Below are 23,477 nucleotides of genomic sequence, written 5' to 3' on the forward strand. Positions count from 1 at the left end.
AATTGGTTGAGTCAATTTTATCAATTCGGTGTAGTGTAAAAAAGCAATTTTTTCGAGCAATCCATTTTGGTTATGTTAATATAGTAATTGGAGAATAAAACTTATAACTTGGTTTGGTCTAAGTAAACAGTTTTCAAGGAATTCTTTTAAGTATATGGTTAGTTTCGTCAATTTTAATGAATTCTTTGAGTCTGTGAAACCAATATTTTTCAAGGAATTGTGGGGAAGGACCATTAGACAATGCCAACCTTCATCTATCAAAATTAACCTCAAGATTGATTCAAGTTAGCATGTCTTATATACCAGTAAATTGTTATTTAATAATTGTAGTGGTAGTTACGCCACAATAGTCCCCAACCAGAATTTTATCAGGGATAGAATTCGATGAACGGATACCACTAGTTTCAGTATTTGTGAAAGACAGGGAGAGCTGGAGTAAGGTCACCGGATTTTTGAGCTTTTGCCATAAGAGCTGCATTAAGTTCATGGTTGTGCGTGTGATCTCTCCTGTGTTGCTATTAGCAGTCAAGTGTGTACAGGAATCTTACATGTGTAAATGAGACTGAGAAGCAACAGTGCGAGGAGGACGATGATGCAGTCACAAATAGCAAGTCAACTGTTCACTGTAAATCATTCATCAAAGTACGCGTAGCACGTCAGCAGGTCACCAATGTGGGGAAAGACCATTAGACAATGTCAACCTTCATCTATCAAAAGGTACCTCATGACAGAATCGAGTTAGCATGTCTTATACATTAGTGAATTGATATTTAATAATTGTAGTGGTAGTTACACCGCAGAATTATTGATTATAGTATTTCTAATATTGTAATTGAAGAATCGGTTTAAATTCTTCATGCAAAAAAAGAAGTATAAATACTCACGAGCATAAATTAAAAATTATAAATCAAAGCGTAGTTTTTGATGCGAAGTTTTACGATCAAAATGGTAGTATCTTCGTTTCAAATCTGAATGACATAATGGAACCTCGAACTCCTTTTTTGAGAATATTGTTTTTATGCTCGTAACAAAAATAATAAATTTCATCGCATACTTTAAAATTACCTTTTTTTTATCAGTGTCTCACGTTTAACGAGAGTATAAAATGCGTATATAAATTCTAAACCGTATTGAACAATTTTGTGAAGCAAAAATAAAATCGTTTTAAATTAACAGTTAACCTAAATAAATAAATGACACATAAAAACAAATATATAATTTAATGGAAGAGAAACAGACAGATTCTCACAATGGTTAAGTTATCTTTCTGACAGAAAAAAAAAAGCAAACGCGTTAAGTAATGGTCAGAGTGTTTCCCAGTATCCGATCCAGTGGTAATAAATTTTACGAGCTAGCATTCAATTTCCGGGTTAGAGAGAATTACATGATCAATTTCAAAGTATTAGGGGCCGAAGGAGGCAAGAAAAGATTTTTCACAGAGCTAACAGCCATTATTTTATTCCTTCTCCTGCAGTCACATTCACTTGAGTGAATTTACAACTTATAAAAGGTGTAATCGATTATTTATCCTAGAATCGATTTATTTGGTGTCACTAAATTATATTGATTTTGCACGTCACCGTATTATAAATTGTGTAGAAGGACGGGGAAAAACCTTAAAAGTTATTTTAGTTGTAGAAATCTTAAGCAAAAATAATAATAAACAAAGTAGCAACTAGTTTTGAGTAAGTTCACAACTTGGATAATTTTAAAGCTTCTAATACCAATAGCCAAATTTTCAACGAAAAATAAGCAACTTTTAAGTACTTTTTGAGCGCACAAAAAATATTTTTAATGACTATACACATTAACAAAATGCAAAATAATTTTCTAAGACTTTAGATGATCATGATAAAATGACTAGTCGCCAAAATAGATTGTGTTTGAATGAGTTGAGCAAAACGTTGAATAGAACAATGTGAAAACCACGCTTTTGCATAATACGTGGCGAAAATCGACATGGTAAGGAAAAAAAATCCCATTTTCGAAAAGGGAAAATTAAGGACTTTTTAAAAGCACCTCTAAAGGCTTTTAAAAAAGGAAAATTGAAAATAAGAATTTTTTAAAAACGTTACGCACAATGTAATAGGTGTTATTCATTATTTAGTCTAGAATTAACTTATTTGAAGTCATTAAATTGTATTGACAGTGTCATTTTCTATGTATTATAAATTGATATACTAATGGAGGGGAAAACAATAAGGTATTTTCACTCTAGTATTTGGTGAAATAAAAATAATAAAAGTAAGTATTAACTAAATTTTATTAAGTACATATTTTAAATAATTTCACAACTTCAAAAAGGTGTTATTGATGAGATAGTCCTGAATTCATTTATTTGAAGTCATTAAATTGTATTTATTTTGCATGATATCGTCATTATCTATCTATTATAAACTGTTATAAAAATTAATGAAAAAACAGAGAATTTTCACCATTGTTGTATTTGGTGAAATAAAGATAATAAAAGTAAGATAACGGTTGAACTTGAGTAAATTCATATCTTGAACAATTTTATAATTTCTAAAGGGTGTTATTGATTATTTAATCTGGAATTTATTTATTTGAAGTCATTAAACAGTATTGATATCGTCATTATCTATCTATAATAAACTTTTATAAAAATAGAGGGGAAAAACATGAAACATTTTCACGATCGTTGTATATTTTGTTAAATAAAAATATTAAAAGGTAACTACTAAACTTGAGTAAGTTCATATGATGAATAATTTTAATACTTCTAAAAAATGTTCATGATCATTTCGTTCGGAATATCATTACTTTAAGTCATTAAATTGTATTGATATTATTATTACCTATCTAATATAAATTGTTATAAAAATGGAGGTAAAAAACTTCACAATCATAGTATTTGGTAACAAAATAATAAAACTAAGGTAGCAATTGGACTTTAAGTTCATAGTTTGAACTTATAAAAGGTGTTATTGACTTACTTTTATTAGAATTCCTTTATTTTGCATCATTAAATCGTATTGACCTTGCACGATATCATAATTACCTAACTATTACACATTATATTTAAACTTTAATAAATGAAGATAAAAGTAATTTTTGGTTAAAAAAATAAAAAATATATAAAATTAAAATATATAGTTATGAGAAGTAAGTTCACAACTTTAAAAAAGTATTATTGATTATTTATTCTAGAATTCATTAGTTTGTTTAAGTTCATAAAATTGTATTAACTTTGAATGCTATTTTCAGTATCAAACTACTATAGATTATTATAATGCGTAAAGAAAAATAAAATAAAAGCTATTTTTGTTTTTGAAATATTTTTGCAAAATTGAATTAAAATAATAAAAAATGCATTCGCAACTTCTAGAATGGTTCATCTAAAAGGTCAAGGTCACTTATTTGAAGTAACTTTGCATGGCATCATTATTATTTAACTTTTATAACTTGTTATGAAATAAGGGTAAAAAAAAAAGAATGTAAAAATTACTTTTGCTATTGCAAAATGTTAACAAAGAACATGATATAAACCTAGACATACGACGAAAATTGAAAGAAAATTGAATGAAATTGAATGTAATGTTTGGTGTTTTAGGAATGGCGACCTTGTTTCGGTTGATTCTAAACAATTATAATGATAAAAAAATAAAAGGAAAATTTTTTTGTTAAAAAAAAAGAAATATATTTCAGGTGTATTACAGAAGGACATACAGGAAAGAAGTATCAGAAATAGACATGTCAAAAGATGCATCAAGGTAAATACATATTAGAAGGACTTACAAAGATTCACTAATCTAGGATTAAAGAAATACAATTTTACGAACGAAATGAATAATTAGACCCCGAGATATTCGAACTTCATTTTGAGTGAGTTGCGTAAGTTATTACAAAAACACTCTATAACAGAAAATATTTAAAAAAAAAAAGAATATATGATAATGACCTTACAAAGGTTGATTCGACAAAGATGGCGCACTGCACAGAATGTAATCTACACCCGAGATTACAAAGTCTATTTTCTATAAATGTTTTAAATATTTGTTTTCACCAGTTTCTTCAAATTTCAAATGTTTTACTTGTATATGGTTATTGTGACTAAAGAAGCTTATTCAACTTCATTCAAAACAAAAAGTTAGAAATACGAGTAGCAACTGAGTTTGCTACTAGTATAAAATTCCTCGTATATTCAAGAGATGATTGGTCAAAAATTATTATTTTCTTCTTAATTTTAAAATGTCAGGTTTACTTTTACCCACATTTTTCAAATTGCTCAAGAGAGCTTTTCATAAATAAACACGTAGGCAATAAGATGTTTCAGTGTGTATAATTGTTATCTTATAGGATATTCTGAAAACTTTTAAAGTGCCTATCTGGAAACAATCTTAAGAAACAGTTTGAAGTAAAAATAATATCTTTACAAAAAGTTTAGCTTCTAACTATATTGTTCCAAGATTTTCATATGTAGAAGGATTTTTTTGCACCGAATTGCAGTTTGTGCAGATTTACTTAAAATGTATTTTGTAAACAGATGCATTTTCACCTAAAATTTCCCCATCAATTTTTCTTTTTCACGATTGATTTTAAAATTCTCATATGGGCTAAATAGGAACACCCAACTTTTAGTAAAACTTTTATTTTATTGTAATCTAAGTTAGATTTGAAATATGTGTTTATTAATTATTTTAATTAACAAATAAAAAAATTCCTATGACGAGAATGCAATGCAAAATATGATTAATTTTTTACAATAAATTCAAAAGGAATTTTACTATAAAACAGGTGAATTAAAAAAATGCTTGAATCAACCGTTCAAAAGCCATAGATTTTACAAATTATTTTTGTTTATAAACAAACAAATTATTTAAAAAAAACTCTTTGCTAATAAAATTGATTTAAAATCAATGCGTATAAAATATAAGAACAAAACTCATTCAAAAATCTGTAGCATTTTCTCAAGTTTAATTGAATAAATTAAATTAAAATTGAATCAAAAATCAATCTTTTAAATCAAAATTGAATTTTACAACTGAAAAAGTTTTGTTTACATTTATTTTAAAAATGTTTAGCAAACATTTATTTCTTTTAATGCTGTTGAGTTAAATTTACCATTCAAAGCAAATTTTTCGGTGACTTAAAAAATTAAAGAAAAAACTTGAAATTAATTGCGTAAGCTAAATATCCAACAAGAAATAAATATTGTTCTGCGTCATTTAAGCTAAAGAATTAACGCATCGAATCGAAAGCTTTGACATTTTAAAAACATTTACAAGAAGAAAAAAAAAAGATTTATGGAGTTAAAAGAAACATCTATTACGCTCCGCGTAAAGTACTGCGGAACTAACATTCTAGAGTAATTAAAGTATATGTCGACCAGGCAACTCTACCAGGTTTGACAGGAATTGAAAAAGAGCAAAAAATATTAAATAAAAAGTTGTATAAACCATTTACTCTGACACGAACTCTTTCTGTTTGATTTTGAACCCCCATTTCAAAGATTAAGGTTTAAAGTGAAGTGAAGAGAAGAAAAGAAAAAAAATTCCTAATGACCTTTGGCAGCAGCATTCGTTAACTTCATCCTGCATGTCGTGAAATCGGTCAATTACGGTTGCAGCGGAAAAAGGAAAATAATATTCTTTTTTTTTTTAATACTTCAATCGAGGACGTGGTTTATTGATATACTCATGTATCCGAAGAAAATGATAGGTTAATGTCACTGTTTGATGTAGAAGAAACTTACTTTTTCTTTAATGTTCTAAGTCCCAAAATATTTTTCAAAAACATAGTTGGTTATTTAGTTGTTTTTATGCCGAAGTGTAAGAAAAAAATTCCACATTAATTAGAAGAAAAAAGCATTCGAAATTAGTTTCAAATTTTTTCTTTTTTTCGATAAATAAAAATGGTATATACGTTTAGATTTCATAAGGAGCATTAAATACAATAAGGAGCATTAAAGCGGTATACCCTGAATATCTTTTAATCTAACAATCAGATTTTCACATTGTACAAAGTAACATATAGTAATTAGTAGTAGCACTACTTATTACTTTTTCAATCTCTTTTAATATTTTAATTGAGTCTTTTATAAGTCAAATCTTGTAATTCCCCTTTCTGTATTTTCTGAATTTTTTAGCTATAAAATTATAAATAGTTAGTTTATTTTCGGAGTATTTTCTCGTTTATTTATAACTGTATATATATATATATATATATATAAGTAAATAACGAGTTATAATACGATTATAATGTTAATAGTATTAAAAGTTTTTATGCTTTCTTTAAATTTTTTTTAAATTTTTTAACCTTTTTATTTTTTATTCCTTTTTATTTTTTTAACTTTTATTTTGTTCTTTTTCTTTAATTTCTCCTTTTTTTCCATATAGTTTTGTTCTAAAACTCTTTTTCCTTTTGTCGGATAAACGTAATTGTCGTGAAAATAAACTGTCAAGTAAACGAACCTGTCGGAAAAATGTACGAGACTCCTATTTTCAATGCAATACATTCTAGAGATTCTAACAAGCAACGTTTTCCAAGTCATAATCGTTTTACAAATACCGTTCGTATTAGATGCCAGTTGCTACATTAATCACTTAAATATGTTAAAAAAGTTACGGAATCGCTCACTATATTTTTAACGCAATTATACACAGATCCGTTTACGAACTCTAAAAATTAACTAACGGAAGCAAAGACTTTCTAAAAACGTAACGTAAATAGTACATTTTTTATGCTAACTTCTACATGTTCGAAAACTTTTTAATTGTCAGTGATACTTATCTTATTAACTCCCAATTACCTGTGAATCCATTTTGAAAGGAGTACGACCAATTACCATAGATACGTCACTAATTGCCACTCGCCCATAAAGTTGGGAATATGAAGCTTGCATCAGGACTCTAATTAATGAGAGGCTAATTAAGGAGCTTCTCGTGGTTTTAGCAGAGATGACGAAGAACATTAGCCTTATCTTGTCAAAGTTTCCATCCAGTTAAAATTTGATCACATTATTTGAAAGCTTACTTTAGTTTAGAATATATCTCACACTATTATAATTTCTAAAGATTCTTTAATGCATATGTAAGTTTTCCAATACATTTTCAATACTTTATACATTTAGACTCTAATAAAAGTTAAAAGTCTTTATAGATGTTGTATATCAAATTCCTGATTAAAATATTTGTAAATAAAATGCATCATTTTAAAATCTTTACTTTTGAAAAATTCAAAAATTTATGAATCAAAAATTAATTTAAATTAATTTGTAAATTAATAATTAATAATTCAATAATTAATAAACCAATAATTATTAAATTAATAATTAATCAATCAATAATTAATAAATCNTAATAAATTAATAATTAATAAATTAATAATTAATAAATTAATAATTCAATGATTAGTAAATCAATAATGAATAAATTATTAAGTTAATAATTAATAAATTAATTAACAAATCAATTATTAAATTAATTTAATTTATAAATAAAATTTATTATTTAAAGGGCTTCTCGTGGTTTTAGGATAGATGATGAAGAACATTAGCCTTATATTGTCAAAGTTTCTGTCCAGTTAACATTTGATCACATTATTTGAAAACTTAAATAAGTTAAGAATATAAATTACACGTAATACAATTTTCAAAGCTTTTTTAAAGCATTATGTGTTTTGAAATTCATTTTCAATATTTTGTAAGGTCTAATGAAAATCAAAAATCATTATATAATTTGTATATCAAATTTCCGATTAAAATATTTTTAAACAAAATTTATCCCTTTAAAATCTTTGTAGTTTTGGACAGTTCAAACAATTTCAAATCAAATATTTTCAGTAGTTTTTCAAATATAATTCTAACTTTTGCTAATAACATTTTTAGCACAAAACTAATCCGAACAGTTGTACGTCAGATTTATTTTATAAATTGAAATTTCCTTTTTTTTTTATCTTCTTTTTATTAGGCTCTTTTAATGTTTTTAACTACAAGTTTTAGTCTTTTACACTTAGGTCCTTATTTTTTTACATTGGAGTCTTACTGGTCTTTTGACCTTTTTAAATTTTAACTTTATATTTCTATTTTATCACTCTTATCTTCTTTCTCTTTTAATCTCTTTGATTCTTCTAACTAAATCTTATTGGAAACTTTCACTATTACTTTGTATACCTTTGTTCCCACTTATTGTAATTATTTTAGTGAACTTGTCATTTCTATAGGGGCCTTTTGTCCTGAATTGACCAAACATACTGCCTTAAAAATCTTCAAATTTCTACATTATTGAATATTTTGTAATTTTGATACTTTCAATTATTTTTCAAAGCTGTTGCCACTGATTTATGATAATTGTGACTGTTGCCACTCTGCAATAGATTTTAGTAAATTAAAAAATAGGATCATATTTATAGGACCCAATTTTCTAAATAGAAACTGATAAAATTTTTAATTTCAAATTACATGTTATTACATTATTATCATTTTATTATTATTTTGTTCCTATAACTTTCACTTATTTTTAATAATTGTATTATTAATAAGTTTTTTTTTTCAATTTGTCATAAAACAAAACAGTTAAACTCATGAAAACAAACTTTCTTATTCAAACGTTAAAAGGTTTATAAAGTAACACAGAAGATGGAAATAAAACTAAAACCATTAGCTAAACAGATTAAAGTAAAAAAGTATGAACAAATTAGAAATAAAACTAAGCTTTTAGAAAAAAATCTTATAATTACTAATTGAGAAAAAAAGAAATATTAATTTTTAAGTAAAACGTATACTTACTTTTTTAAAAACATGTTGTTTTTTTTAAACTTAAATCGAAGTTTTAAGTTAGTAAAGATAGCGTTATAAGCCCAATTGTGAATGGAGAAAAAATCTGATAAAATTTTCGAACCGTATGATAATGACATTTCTAATAAAAAAATAGTTCTGAGTAACACAAACCAAAATGTTCGGTATTTGCACTATTAGTTTAGTATTTTTCCCGTTATTACAGTAGCTGGTTACCGAAGATTCTAGTTTTAAAAATTATAGCTCTTTTTACTACACATTTAGTATTACAGGACAAAACTAAATGAATTTATCCGAATAAATGTTTTTAAAAACCATGCTCTCTGGTATCACAAAAAATTACCAAACTTTACTACATATTAAAAAATTATATTTTATTGCTAATTTTACCAAAATCATTATCAAAGGTCTTAGGTAAAAATTACCGAGTTTTTCGGTGTTCCCATAGAGACAGAAACACGGTAAATTTTACCATATTTTGATAATTATGACTATTCTTTTTTTCTCAGCATATATTTGTATTAATAAAGCAATATTTATATAATATCTATAAAAATATAACTAAAATACTTCATAATTTATTATTTCTAAAAAATATGATGAAAATGATATTGATTTTCCAAACATTAGCTTCAGTAAAAATACAAAACATAGATTTTTATTTTGTTTTAATGCCATTCTTTACTCTATATATCAGGCCATAAAAAGGGATATATCCCGCTTTAAAAATATATTTTGCTTTCCAGTGTAACTTATAGCTTTTATTTCAAACAAAACTCATATAATATTGTCGCCATAAGACATTTAAATATTTTATCAAAACTGAAAAATATATTCTGGTTTACTATCTAAAAAGTTAAAGTGGAAATAAAAACTAAAAATATTTTACCACAGAACAACTTTATGACATTCCTTATTTTTTTTTAAGTTCCAAAAACATTTCTGCTATTATAAAAAGAACAAAAAATGGAAGTATACCATCACATTTATCATTTTTATGGTCTACATAACATTTGAGTCAAAATAAATGATTACTAAGACTGCGACGGTATTTGATTCTGGAGAAATTATATGTCTGAAAAATAGTTTCAAAAAATATTTTTCTGAGAGATTATATCGAATGTAAAGCTTATGGAAAATATATTTTTAACAAAATCAAATAATATTTTTGTTGATGATACAGATTTATTTTAATGAATATATTTTAAATAATTATTTACTAAACTCCCAGAAAATATTTCAATATTTTAAAATATTTAACAATAACCTGCTTTTTGAAGAAATAGATTTTAAGGAATAAGAATCAAACTATAATTTAGATACTTGTGAAACAAATTTTAATTAACAATTTAAATTTAAAAAACATTTGTAATAAAATTTATTCCATCCAAGAAACTAATTTTACGAGGATAACACTGGGAAGGATTTTTTCTTTGATTTTCTACTGCATGAGACTTTTTAGTAGATCTCAGATATACTGTCAGAAAATCCGTATCAAATTACAATTATTTTACCAAAATCATTAAAAATATAATATATAACGGTATAAAGTAGCCAGATTTTACAATCATCCGTAAAATCCATTTTTATCGCAAGAAAATTTAATTTTTAGTTTTGATGTGGTTGCATAATATTTATTTAATTCGAGTGACCCGTTGATTTTACTATAATTAATACTGTACAAATTACGGTAAATCAGATATTTTTTATGACATATTCCAGTAAAAATGGATTTTATGGTAAAATGTACCGGCACTCAATGTGCTGGTAAACACATGAATCTATCTTTAATTTTTTCTTTAAAGCAACAACAATGATGATGATGATGCTTATTAAAGGCAGAAAAGCAGTTATATCCTAATAACTCAACATCTACATTTCTTTCTTTAAATAATTGATTATATCTTTAAATACATGATTCTAACTTTAAATACATAATTCTATCTTAAAATACGTGATTCTATCGCTAAGTTTTCTTCTTCCTTTATCGAAACAATAATGATGATGTTTATTAAAGGCATCGAGACAACTATATCCTAATTTTCATCTATACTTCTTACTTTAAACACATGATTTTATCTTTAATTTTTTCTTCTTTTTGTAACATAACAATACTGATGATGCATATTAAAGGCATGGAAACAGCTTTATCTTAATTTCTTTTCATCTACACTTCTTTTCTTCAAATATATGATTCTATCTTTAACGAAACAATAATGATGATGATTAAAGACATCGAAACAGCTGTATCCTAGCTACTTTTCATCTACACTTCCTTACTTTAAACCTATGATTCTATCTTTAACAAAACAGTAATGATGATGATTATTAAAGGCATTGAAACAGGTATATCCTAGCTACTTTTCGTCTACACTTCTTTTCTTTAAACATATGATTCTATCTTTAACAAAACAATAATGATGATGATTATTAAAGACATTGAAACAGTTATATCCTAGCTAATTTTCATCTACATATCTTACTTTAAACATATGATTCTATCTTTAACGAAACAATAATGATGATGATTAAAGACATCGAAACAGCTGTATCCTAGCTACTTTTCATCTACACTTCCTTACTTTAAACCTATGATTCCATCTTTAACGAAACAATTATGATTATGATTATTAAAGGCATCGAAACAGCTATATCCTAGCTACTTTTAATTTATACTTCTTACTTTATACATTTGATTCTATCTTTAATGAAACAATAGTGATGGTAATTATTAAATGCAGTAAAGCAACTATATCCTAACTACTTTTCATCTACACTCAAAAATGAGTATATGTTGTTTTGAACATGTTATTATAGTCAAAGATGAGTACATGAGCTGTTTAAATTCGACTATATTTGATTCGGAGCTATTTTAACACATTTTTGCTTAATTATGAGAAAACCCTTTTTAAGAGGGCACAAAATTACCACCAATAAAAATTTCAAAGTAATGAAAATATTGACACAATAAATCAATATTAGTTATTTTTAGCAACTGGAAATATTAAGTTAATTTGAAAAAAAAAAATAAAAGTCAGTAAATTTTCATTAAATGAATTCTTTCGTTTATGAAAAAAATTATGTCGTTATTTATTCAAAAAAAATGTAGATAAGTATAATTCACTGAAAAAAATCTTCAATAATAAGAGCAAAAATACCCTGAGCCTAAATAAATGTAAAAAAAAATGCATATAAAGAAACATTGTCTTTTTTCATTTGCAATATGATTCCATTAATTAAAAAAAAATATTAGAGGAAGCATTAGAATTTTTTTCTTCTTTTAATCACGATTTAGTTTTATACGAGAAAACTGTTTCAACGTTAATTAATTTCAACATTTAAAACTTAAAAGGAAATGAGACTGAAGAAATGATAAAAAAAAATAGCACAGAAATTAAATTAAATAGATTCATCCGAGTTGGATTTCGTTGATCAAAAATATTCATAATGACTTCAGAATGAAAAAAAAAAACAAATGTTAAAATTAAAGTAAGAGGCAAATATATTTTTTTAAGACTGTTACAGTAATACCTATACTAATTTTTTAAGAGAGTTTTTTTTAAAGATGCATTTCAAAATTGCATTTTTAATACTAAAGTTTAATTAAAAACAAATGTAATTTAAATAGTTAGTAAATACAGCATAATATTTTAAACAAATTGAGAGCTGTAAAGTAAGATGGAAAATTGAACTATTTTATTCAAACAAAAGTTTTTACAGATCAGTTTTTTATAGTTAATTTTTTTAAATAAAATAAAAAAAACTCAAATTATGAAAATATAGGAATGATACGAGCAGAAATCATGTAGCCAACATAGACATATGTCTTATTTTATGTTTTATAACCTTCGTTGAACAGTCGACCTAACTATGAGTTTATGACTACCTATGTTCAAGTCCGTAGCCTTGTAAATTTGATCCCAATCCAGAAGACAAGGGAACTCCAGGATCAAGTATTTTGAGAAATTTGACATCGTGGAGAATTTTTTTTTGATGGAAAAAGCCTGCACATGCATTACACGGAGAGGAAAACCTCGAAAACCTCCTACGAATAGCCTGACAGAAAGGGACTTTAATCCACGATCCGTGTGCCACTGAGGATATTTCACATAAGCACTGAGGTCGGTGCAACCGGGGCGGAATTCCTGTCGATTAGCCATCTGTTATTCTCTGTTATTTTCTTTTCATTCATTGTTTCGACACAGATGACGATACTATTATTCATAATACTGAAATTATAATTAATACTGAAACCATCACAAATGTCCATTTACTACATTATTAAAGCACTTATGCAATATCCTACGATAATGGAAGAAGCACTTTCAGTTTTTAATATTTTTTAAAAATTTTCAAGAAATACTTGAAGAATTATTTTGTAACTTTAGAGGTAATTAGTACATGCGATTTTTCATATTTGGCAATAAAATGTAAATATATGGTTAAGTATGATTCTCTAAGTATTTCTTGAGAAATTTAAAAGAATTTTCAAATTCTGAAAGTTTCTTTTCTATTATTGTAGGGTAGTGCATGTTGTGTCGAACATTATATAACAATGCAGCACAAACAATGAAAATGCTTTGTTCTTTTGATAACTCTCTATAGCTCAATACTCCAAGAGGCACTGGTTATTTTCATATTTTTTACATTGATCCTTAAGTATTTCTGTTATGTTCCCTACATTCTGTGTCGCAACATAGGTAATGGTACTTATTATAATACTGAAACGATTATTGATGGATGTTGACTAGATTATTAAAGCACCTATATTTCATATAATTGTTCTACATTACATAATACGGCATCAAAAGCAATGAAAATGCATTGTTCTTTTGATATCTTTCTACATTGCCTTATACTCCAAGAGGCAGCGGATGTTTTAATATTTTGACATTGATTCTGAAAATGTCTGTTATGTTCTCTACATTGTGATGGTACTCAACGTAGGTAATGGTTCTTGCTGTAATACTGAAGCAATTATTAACGTATATCGACTACATTATTAAAGCACTTATGTGTTTTGTTCTGCACTATATAATAAAGCAGCATGAAAATACTTAGTTCTTTTGGCATCTTTTTATTGCTCAATAGTCCAAGAGGCAGCTGTTATTTCAATATTTTATATTAATTCTGTAATATTTCTTTTATGTATTCTTCATTTTGTGTCACGACACAGAGGATGGTACCTGTATTAATGCTGAAACGATCTCCAATTGATTACATCATTAAAGCACTTATATGTAGTCTTTATACATTATTTAATACTGCAGCGCAAACAACGGAAATGTTTTTTTTCTTCTTTATCGTTCTATTATTCAATAGTCGGAGATGCAGCGCTTATTTTAATATTTCCGATATATTTTGTTAAGAAAATGCGGCAACTTTTATTCAAAATTGTAGTTACTGTTAAAAACTAACCACCGAGACTAACCCTAATTAATACAATAAAACATACAACTACTCTTAGACAAGGGAAAATAAATATTGTCAATTTTCGTTTTTAAGAAACTCAACGAGATATCTATTAGCGCTCTAATACATATTGAGTTGTTGAAAAGAGTTTTTAAATAAAAAGAAATCGGAAGGATAAAAATTAAAAAACTTTCTCCCACAATGCATTTTTTAAAGCTGTTTTTTTACTCGTAGAAGAGTCATATGTTCTGCTTTCATCTAAAAGCAAAATGCTGTTTATAGTTTCTTTCAAAACATTTATGTTTTTTCTTTTAAAAGAAAATGGATCCAAGAAAAATCATTTTGAGCGAGAAGGATAAGAAAATATGAGTCGTATTTTTCAATTCTTGTGGGAGGAAATATTTCATTTTCGGAAGTCTTTTTAAAAGCTTAAACGCTTTAACTAGGCAAGCGAAAAGAATGAATCACTCATCTGGTAAGTAATATGAATTTCCCCAGAGCCACGAATTTATAGAAATTAATATTGAACTACCACATACACAAAAAAGCTTTTAATTAGAAAAACTAATATTTTCAGCTGCTTGAAATAAAAAAATTAACTTTTTTTCTACTTAATGAATTCGTTACAAGTATAAAAATTTACTTGGGAGAAAAAATTGCAAAATTATTCATTGGGTATTTCTTTAAAATAGTATCTTGGAATATTAACGTTTAAAGAAAAAATTTTAAGAATTGATTGAACGCGCGTCTTTGGAAAACGGATTTAACAGAGATCGACACTATTATTTGAATTCGTGGATCTGATGAGCGTTCATCAAGTCTAATAATTAACCAAACCCAAATGGACTTAAATATTGGAATGATTGGAGGGCCATCAACAGACCTGTTTTAGAAATGCACCATATAAATGTTTATTTTAATTCACGGAGAAAGCAATTCTGGTAAAGTACCTTACTGTATGTTCATAACATTTCTGTTAAAAAAAAATATCACTGGTTAATGAAACCAAAATATGCAGTATTTAAATCATTCATTTGATAATTTTTCCATTCATATGGCAACGGTTTACTGGAAATTATGGTTATAAAAATTTTAGTTCTTGTTACCACATATTTTGTAAAAATGCAAAGCTTGAAAGTTTAAATTAACCGAATGAATGGTTTTCATGCCATGTGCTAAGATGACATGACTAAAGTATTAAATTTTATCACATTATCCAAATTTTGTCTAGTATTGTAAAACGATATTTTATTATTAATTTTATCAAAATCATTATCAATGCCCTTTGGTAAAAATTATCGAGTTTTTTGGTGTTCTTGTCGTAAGCCTGGTAAATTTTACGATATTCTGTTAGTTTTGAATATACTTTTTTTCTTGATTTAAATTTTGATTCTATCTATTATTTATTTTGATTTCATTAACTTTTCAGTGATGCTGATTATCAAAGGCGACAAACAGCCTTATATCCTATCAACTTTTCTTTTGTACTCCTAATTCTCATTTTAGCTTTATAACAAATGTGAAATTTTTAATTTTATATTTTGACTGTGTTTTCAAAGAACAGAACCAAAGCAATAGTTATCTAGATAAATTAATAAAGATGAATTTCTAGAGTAAAACTGCACAATTTTTTTAAAGACATCATCAGGAAAAAAAAACTCGTCTTTTGGAGAGAAAGAGGGGTTGTTTTTATATCAATAGATAACTACTTAATTATTCCTTACTGCGGTAAGACTAATATCAATTTGTCTTAAAATTTAGAAGACAAAATATATGTATAATAGTTTTCAATTAAAAAATATCTGACATATTACACTTTTGTTTTTATCTGAAACTTTTATTACAGGTTCTAAACTTAATCTGCGGAAAAATGAATTCATTGTTTATAAATATTACTAAATTATCATTACTTAACAATTAGAAGGATTAATTATTAACTTTTGCTTAATTATTCCTTACTGTGATGAGAATATTATCAATTTGTAAGACAATTTAGAACACAAAATATTTGCATAATAATTTTTAATAAAAAATATGTGACATTTTGCACTTTTTGTCTTCATTAAAAAAATATTATTGCAAGGTTTTCAACTTAATCTGCGACAAAATAAATTTATTGTTTTTTCAATTGTTTATAAATTGCTTGCATTTTAAAATTTTAAATAAATTCTTGAACTATACATTGTTTGAACTTGTTTTGATTGAAAAATGATAAAAGATTTCTATCTTTTGATTCCTTTAAATAGTAACCCTAAATTATGGAACTTTAATGTTATAATTTTCATCCTTTGTTTTTAGTTATTTTTCAAAAAATTAGTTTGAAAAATAGTTATGAAATTTATTTGCTAGCTATAGTTACGTTGCCAGTTTCTTTCCTCTTCTTTTTTTTGGTTGGAAAGCAAACAATCACGCAATGACCAGTTGACATTTGACACTCGGATCACATACAGGATGTTCACGTACTTGAGTGATTTATATCGGGTCCCATCGTAAAACGGACTTATTGGAGATTACTCCTAATAATATAAATTTATATTTCAAATGTGCGTTCATAAAGCCTATGAAATAACAGCAACCTCATTCACTTAGAAGTAGGAAATGTTGGTGAACCTTAAACAAATACATTTTAGAATCCCATCGTATTAATGCATATTGCAGTAGACCAGAGACGAATGATATTTCACTCTTGATTTTATTTGCTTCTTTGAATTTTTCTTTCTTCAATCACGCTGTGCTGATGAGAATGCTTATCAAGAGAAGGAAACAATTGTATTTCCAAGCTATTTTGTTTTAAAAATCAGCTGTACTGTCCCTGGCCAAATTATTACACGCATTATAAGATTCTATGTAAAATCTTAATTATCAGGTGATATTATACAGTTTTATTGCTTTTACGCGACTGAAACTGGTCTGCGCTAGTTTACGTTCGTACATCAATTGGTTAAATTAGACGATATATAATATCAATTCGGCGATTGTATAAATTAGACGATATATTATATAAATTCGACGATTGGATAAATTAGACGATATATTATATAAATTCGACGATTGGATAAATTAGACGATATATTATATAAATTCGACGATTGGATAAATTAGACGATATATTATATAAATTCGACGATTAAATAAATTAGACGATATATTATATAAATTCGACGATTGGATAAATTATACAATATATTATATATGGATAGAATATTTGTTATATCAGGTGTTATATTAGTATATTATAATAAATCGACAAAATTATTAGAGGTACTGTAGTTTTTTAATAATTACACGTTTTCCACGAGTTTATATGTAATACTTTTGTATTTAAACATACGTGTAATGGGTTTTTATCCATGAGATTTTTTATATACTTCCTATTTGTATTAATTTTTAACGTATTGAATTACGATGTTAACCAATTGAAATACAAGCGTAAACAAGTGCAAACCGGTTACACCGCACAGTGGGCCAGAAGACCATGATCTTTGGCCAAAAGTCAAAATTAAATTTTCAACTAAAATATGTGTAGCCAGTTTTAATATCACCCAAATGAAGTATTCAAAATCATTCCAGACATTGTAATTTACTTTTTGAACCGACAAGAGTACTATGTAGTGAAAAATATGTTAAAAATCGTTTTTTTAATGTAACTTTTAAATTTATATTTCTGAAATATATATAGGAATTTCACCTTACTGTTGTATTTTTATCAGAGTAATTAGTCTAAAATTATAGTACAATTTTTCAATTTGTTGGATTAGTTGATACACTTGGCAAACTTATAGTTTATATCTTATCATTTGACATTTTACAATGCTTGAATCACTTTCGAAACTTATCTCCAAAAAGTTCCACGAGGTAATTAGCTAAACTTTTTTTTGCTGTCTTCTTTGATGTTTCTTCTTTCGAAAACACCTGCCCCATTTTGCAAAGGTGGACTAAATATACCGAAAAACAAAAACTATGTTTTTTTTATTCATATTTTCGCGTTATTCTGTAATATTACTTCGGAAATATAATTTGCTTTTCATTTTTAATATAAAATTACGAAAATTATTATATTTTCCTTGCTATATTTAATTATTTAAACGTACTACAGATGGATGACAAAATAATACCAACACCTGTGAAAAAGTTTGACTTATTTCACACCTGCAGTACAGCCGCGCCACCCGCAACAGAAGTCTGCCACCTAGTGAGCGTGAAGAGGAAGCCATCAGTCTCTCAACATTAGTCACCTGTGTTGCATGAGTTTATCTAACTAGCTTTTATAAGGTGAAATGTCTGACCAGTCAGAATTCCAAAGAGGGATGATTGTTGGGGCGCGTTTAAGTGGAGCATCGGTGACAGAAACAGCAAACCTTTTGGGGTTTGCAAGAAGTACTGTATCAGCTGTTATGACAGCATACATGAAAGAAGGTAGGACGAAGTCTTCAAAGCAAAACAGTGGCCGAAAGTCAAAGCTTGATGATAGGGATAGACATGTCTTGCAGCGCGTAGTAGCTCGGAAACACAACCAATCGTTATCCGAGATAACATCAGGCATGAACAGTCATCTTCAGGACCCCGTTTCAACAAGAACTGTTCAAAGAGAACTTCATGCAGCGAACATTCATCGGAGAGTGGCAATTCGTAAACCCTTGGTGACAGCAACCAATGCTTTCAAGCGCCGCCAGTGGTGTAGAGGTCACAAAGGCTGGTCCCCACAGCAGTGGCAGCAGGTAATATGGTCCGATGAATCATCCTTCACCTTATTTCAGACCACCGGATGCGTTTATGTTTGGAGATCACCAAAAGAAGCGTTTGATCCTGAATGACTCTTACCAACTGTGAAACATGGAGGTGACTCCATTATGGTTTGGGGTGCGATATCTTGGCGTGGTCTTGGGCCACTAGTACGTCTGCATGGGAGAATCAAATCTAATGACTATCTAAGCGTTCTAGCGGATCATGTTCATCCTTTTGTACAGACTGTATTCCCTGGAGAGCGACCGATTTTTCAAGACGACAACGCCCCTATCCACACCGCTAGGTGCGTTCAAACATGGTTCGAAGAGCATGACAATGAAGTTGAGCATCTCGCCTGGCCCCCTCAGTCTCCGGACTTAAATATTATTGAACATTTGTGGCAATATTTGGAGTCTAAACTTCGTTCCCGATTCCCACCTCCATCAAATCTTTTGGAATTAGAGGCCGCTTTGCAAGAGGAATGGCTTAATATTCCTTTAAACGTTGTCCATGACCTTTATGCATCGATCCCACGTCGTATTAAATCTGTAATTCAGTCAAAGGGCGGTCCAACTCCTTATTAATAAAGATTTTCTGATATTTCACAGGCGTTCGTATTATTTTGTCATCCATCTGTATATTACTTTTATTTTATTTTTGCTCGCCATATTTCAGTCGCCATTTTGTTTTTTTGTGTGGAATTTTTAGTGTATTTCAAAATTTCAATTATGAATTCAATTTACCTGCACATAAAAACCCCCAAATTTTGAAACAAATTTTATTGAAATACTAATTTTGGCCATGAAACCTTGGATGCTGGCCCACTGTGCACCGGCGCAAAAACGATAAAGCTGTATAGTATAATCACCTGATAATTAAGATTTTACATAGAACCTTATAGTGCGTCTAATAATTTGGCCAGGGACTGCATGTTGCGAATCATTTAAATTTTTTTGCAGTTTAAACTTTTTATTTCTCAAAGGAATTGATTTCAAAATATTTTTCTTCGAAATTTAAATTATGAGTAGTTAATTTAAAAAAACGGAATGAGCGTAACACGTTCACTGGAGGATAAAAAAAATGTTTACAATTGTTTCAATAGATTTCTGAAATGATTATCATTGAAGAAAAATTACGTTGATGATTATAGTTGAAGATAACCGTTTCGGGAAATATCTTTTAAGAATTACTTTATGTCTAGTAAGCAAAAAATAAAAACGCTTGAACAATTCTCTTAGGATCCATTGCTAAAACAAGGCTTAACTATAACTCTATCTTTGAAATTAAAACTTAAACCAGTTTTTTTATAGTTAGTTCGTAAATAATAAGAAGAAAGATGCTTCACAGTTGATCTATTTTATGAAACTTTGTAGAAAAGAAAAATATTTATTTTAGTTGAAAGAGCTGTTAGGAAAATTGCAGCTGACACGCTTTTTACTTTTAGAGATGGTGAATTCATATTTTATCATTTTAGATAGAGACTATTTGCATTGTTTTTCTTAATAAATAACTTAAATTATTGAGCAGTTAAATCATGCTCGAAAAATTTAAAACGTAAAAACGTTACAAATAGAATGACGTTAACGTTGAAAATAGGATGAGTAAGAATGAAATAATTAATCTGGACATGATAGAACTCCAAAATATAAATAAAACAGATAAGTTGTTTTTCTTGTATATTTATGAAATGTTAAACACACTGGGCAGCCTTAAATCACAATTGTGAAAATTGCTGCAACTTACGAAAATAAATAATAAATAGAGAGATTTTGCATGGCTTTTGTTTTGCGCTTTACCGCGACGTTAAATTATTTTCTCCCCTTGAGAGATTCTGCGTTTTATTGAGAAATTTTCGCTCATGCATTGTTAAGCTTTAATAGTATTATCGAAAATCGTAAGGCTATGCAAAATCTCTCCATTATCGTGGAAATTAAACCATTTAAGACTTGATTGCTCGGCATGATTTAATTAAACTTTTTTTAAGACTGTCGAGAATTTCCTTGACATTACAATTCAAGGTATTAATATTATAATTCAACTTTTTTAATAGTTTTTCAGGACCACCCGAAATATTAATAGAGGACAGTTTTTTCTTGGTTGTATTGTCATACATTTGTTATGTGTTGCATCAGATATTTTCGCATGTTACTACTTGTTTTTTCCATTTTCAAATTTCAAAGATATTAAGATTCAAGGAATTGATATGAAATGATTAAACGTTGAACCAACTTTCCTAAGTGTAACACGAAAAATAATTTGTGAATGGTTTTTTTCTTGAATGTATTGTATATATTTTCATACATTATTACTTTTTTTGTGTGTGTTGCATCATACATTTTCGAATCGTATTACATGTTTTTTTTTCTACAAATTTCAACGATATTGGGGTTCAAGGTATTGATATGAATTGATTCTACGTTGGGCCAACTTTCTCAATGTGTAACACTACATATTATTTGTGAATAGTTTTGTTTTTACTGTATTGTATATATTTTCATACTTTATTACTATTTTTTTGCTTTGCATCATACATTTTCGAATCGTATTAAATGTTTCTTTTTTCAATTTTCAAATTTCAATGATATTACGGTTCAAGGTATTGATATGAATTGATTCAAAGTTGAACCAACTTTCTCAAAATGTAACACGAAATATATTTTGTGGATGGTTTTTCCCCGACAATATTGTTTCCATAGATTACTACTTGTTTTTATATATTGCATCATACGTTTCCGTATTACTACATGTTTTTGCAAATTTTCAAATTTCCACGATATAAGGATTTTAGGTACTGATATTAGGATTCAATGTTGTACCAACGTTTTCAAAGAGTTGAATAGGTCAGTCGATTAATATATTTGCCAGTAATATATTATAATTGCGCGAAATATTATTTGACAACAGTTTTTTCTCTTTGTCTTTACATTTGTTTCATTTTTTATGTTTGCTTATATACGTTGCTTTATATAATTTCGCATGTTACTACATGCTTTTTTTATGTATTGCTTTATGCATTCTCATGCATTATTATAATATTTTTTTCACTTGTGCTTTCATAGATTTGTTCTTTGCTAATTGTTTTTATACGCTGTCATTACTTGACTTTTCGAAAATTAAATAAAATGAAGTAAAAATAAATAAATAAATGTAAAAATTTAGTTATTTTGGCACACATTTCAAATGTCATACTTATTCGTAAACTTTTTTATTTATAGGGCAAGAAAAAAAATTATCATTAGAAGTAAAAAAAGTGTATGGTGCATTTAACATTTGTATCATTTTTATGCGAAAAAAATTATATTAGTTTGCTGTAACTAAAATAAGGCTAACTAACCATTTACCTTTTTTAACAAAAAATAAAAAGAAACTAGTGAAAAAGAAACTTGCTATTTATCGAGCTTCTAATTATAAGGAAACCTGCAAGAAGAAAAAAAAGTTGATTTAGTTACTTTGGTCGAAAGAATATTTCAGTTTTTAATGAGGTTCGTAAACGAAAGAAAGAATTACAGAAGAGGTGAAAAGAATGCTAATACGAACGCTCAACTAATTAGCAAGTAACAGAATAAAGTTATAAAAACGAGTCTGGATAGTGCAGCTTGAAAATGGGTTCGCAGACGACAGATATTTTATTAAAAAATTTGGGCCCCGAGTTAATTTAGAATTCCAGATGCAGCATTTTTGTCTGTAATTAACTCTTTGTTGGATGCGATGAATAATTAACCCTCAATTTTCTCGTTGCATTAATAATTTCGAAACACCGCAGTTAAAAATTGTCATTAAAATTAAATCTTAATAAGAAAATTATTCAAATTAAAATTCTAGAAATTCATTCGTTGAAGTCTATTTTTCCGCTATCGATATTTATTGCGTATGCATATATCGATATATAAATTACATTTAATCAAAATCGATAAAAAAATGTAACTTAAATTTAAAGTGATTAATAATTAATCCTTTAAATTAATAGTTAACAAACTAACATTTTAGGTAATATATAGTTATGATAAAATCGTTGTTTTTTAAGGAAATTGAAATTGAAGATGAAAATAAAAGTGTTTTTTTGTCAAATTTTTTGATTATTTTTTTGTTGTTAGATAAATTACCATAAGATACATTTACGTTATACATTAACAAAAGATACGATTATACGCTGCTTTAAGATGGATTTATAACAGATTTAATTCTTTAAAAACTATAACCGTAGAGCAATATATCGAAATAAAACTATTTTAAAATCATATTGATCAATTTTTTAAATATTTCCGAGTTAAAATGTATTAAATTTCAATTTCTATAATTTTACTTTGAAATATATATATAAAAAAAAGTATAATTTTTAAGATATAAAAGAATATGTTTTAATATAAATAAAATCATGTTTTAATATAATGTTTGGCTATAATGTTTATGTTTTAATAAAAATAGAATAATTTATCTAATTAAAATAAAGTAAGTAAACTAATCTAAAACAGGTGGAAACAAACATTTCTGGTGTTTGTCATATACAATTCCAAGCAAAATTTCATTTTCTGATAATTTGAAAATACACATTACCTAACCATGGCCAAGCACCTAGTCCCGTTAT

The 23,477-nt window shown here is 27.3% G+C and overlaps 1 protein-coding gene across 2 annotated transcripts in view; it reads right to left on the reverse strand.

Moving 5' to 3' along the window:
- Nucleotides 1-23,477, reverse strand: part of LOC107439363 (uncharacterized) — a 566,421-nt gene that overhangs the window by 86,194 nt on the left and 456,750 nt on the right. The window lies entirely within an intron of this gene.

This window comes from Parasteatoda tepidariorum, chromosome 7 (assembly GCF_043381705.1).
Source record: "Parasteatoda tepidariorum isolate YZ-2023 chromosome 7, CAS_Ptep_4.0, whole genome shotgun sequence".
Taxonomy (NCBI): Eukaryota; Metazoa; Arthropoda; class Arachnida; order Araneae; family Theridiidae; genus Parasteatoda; species Parasteatoda tepidariorum.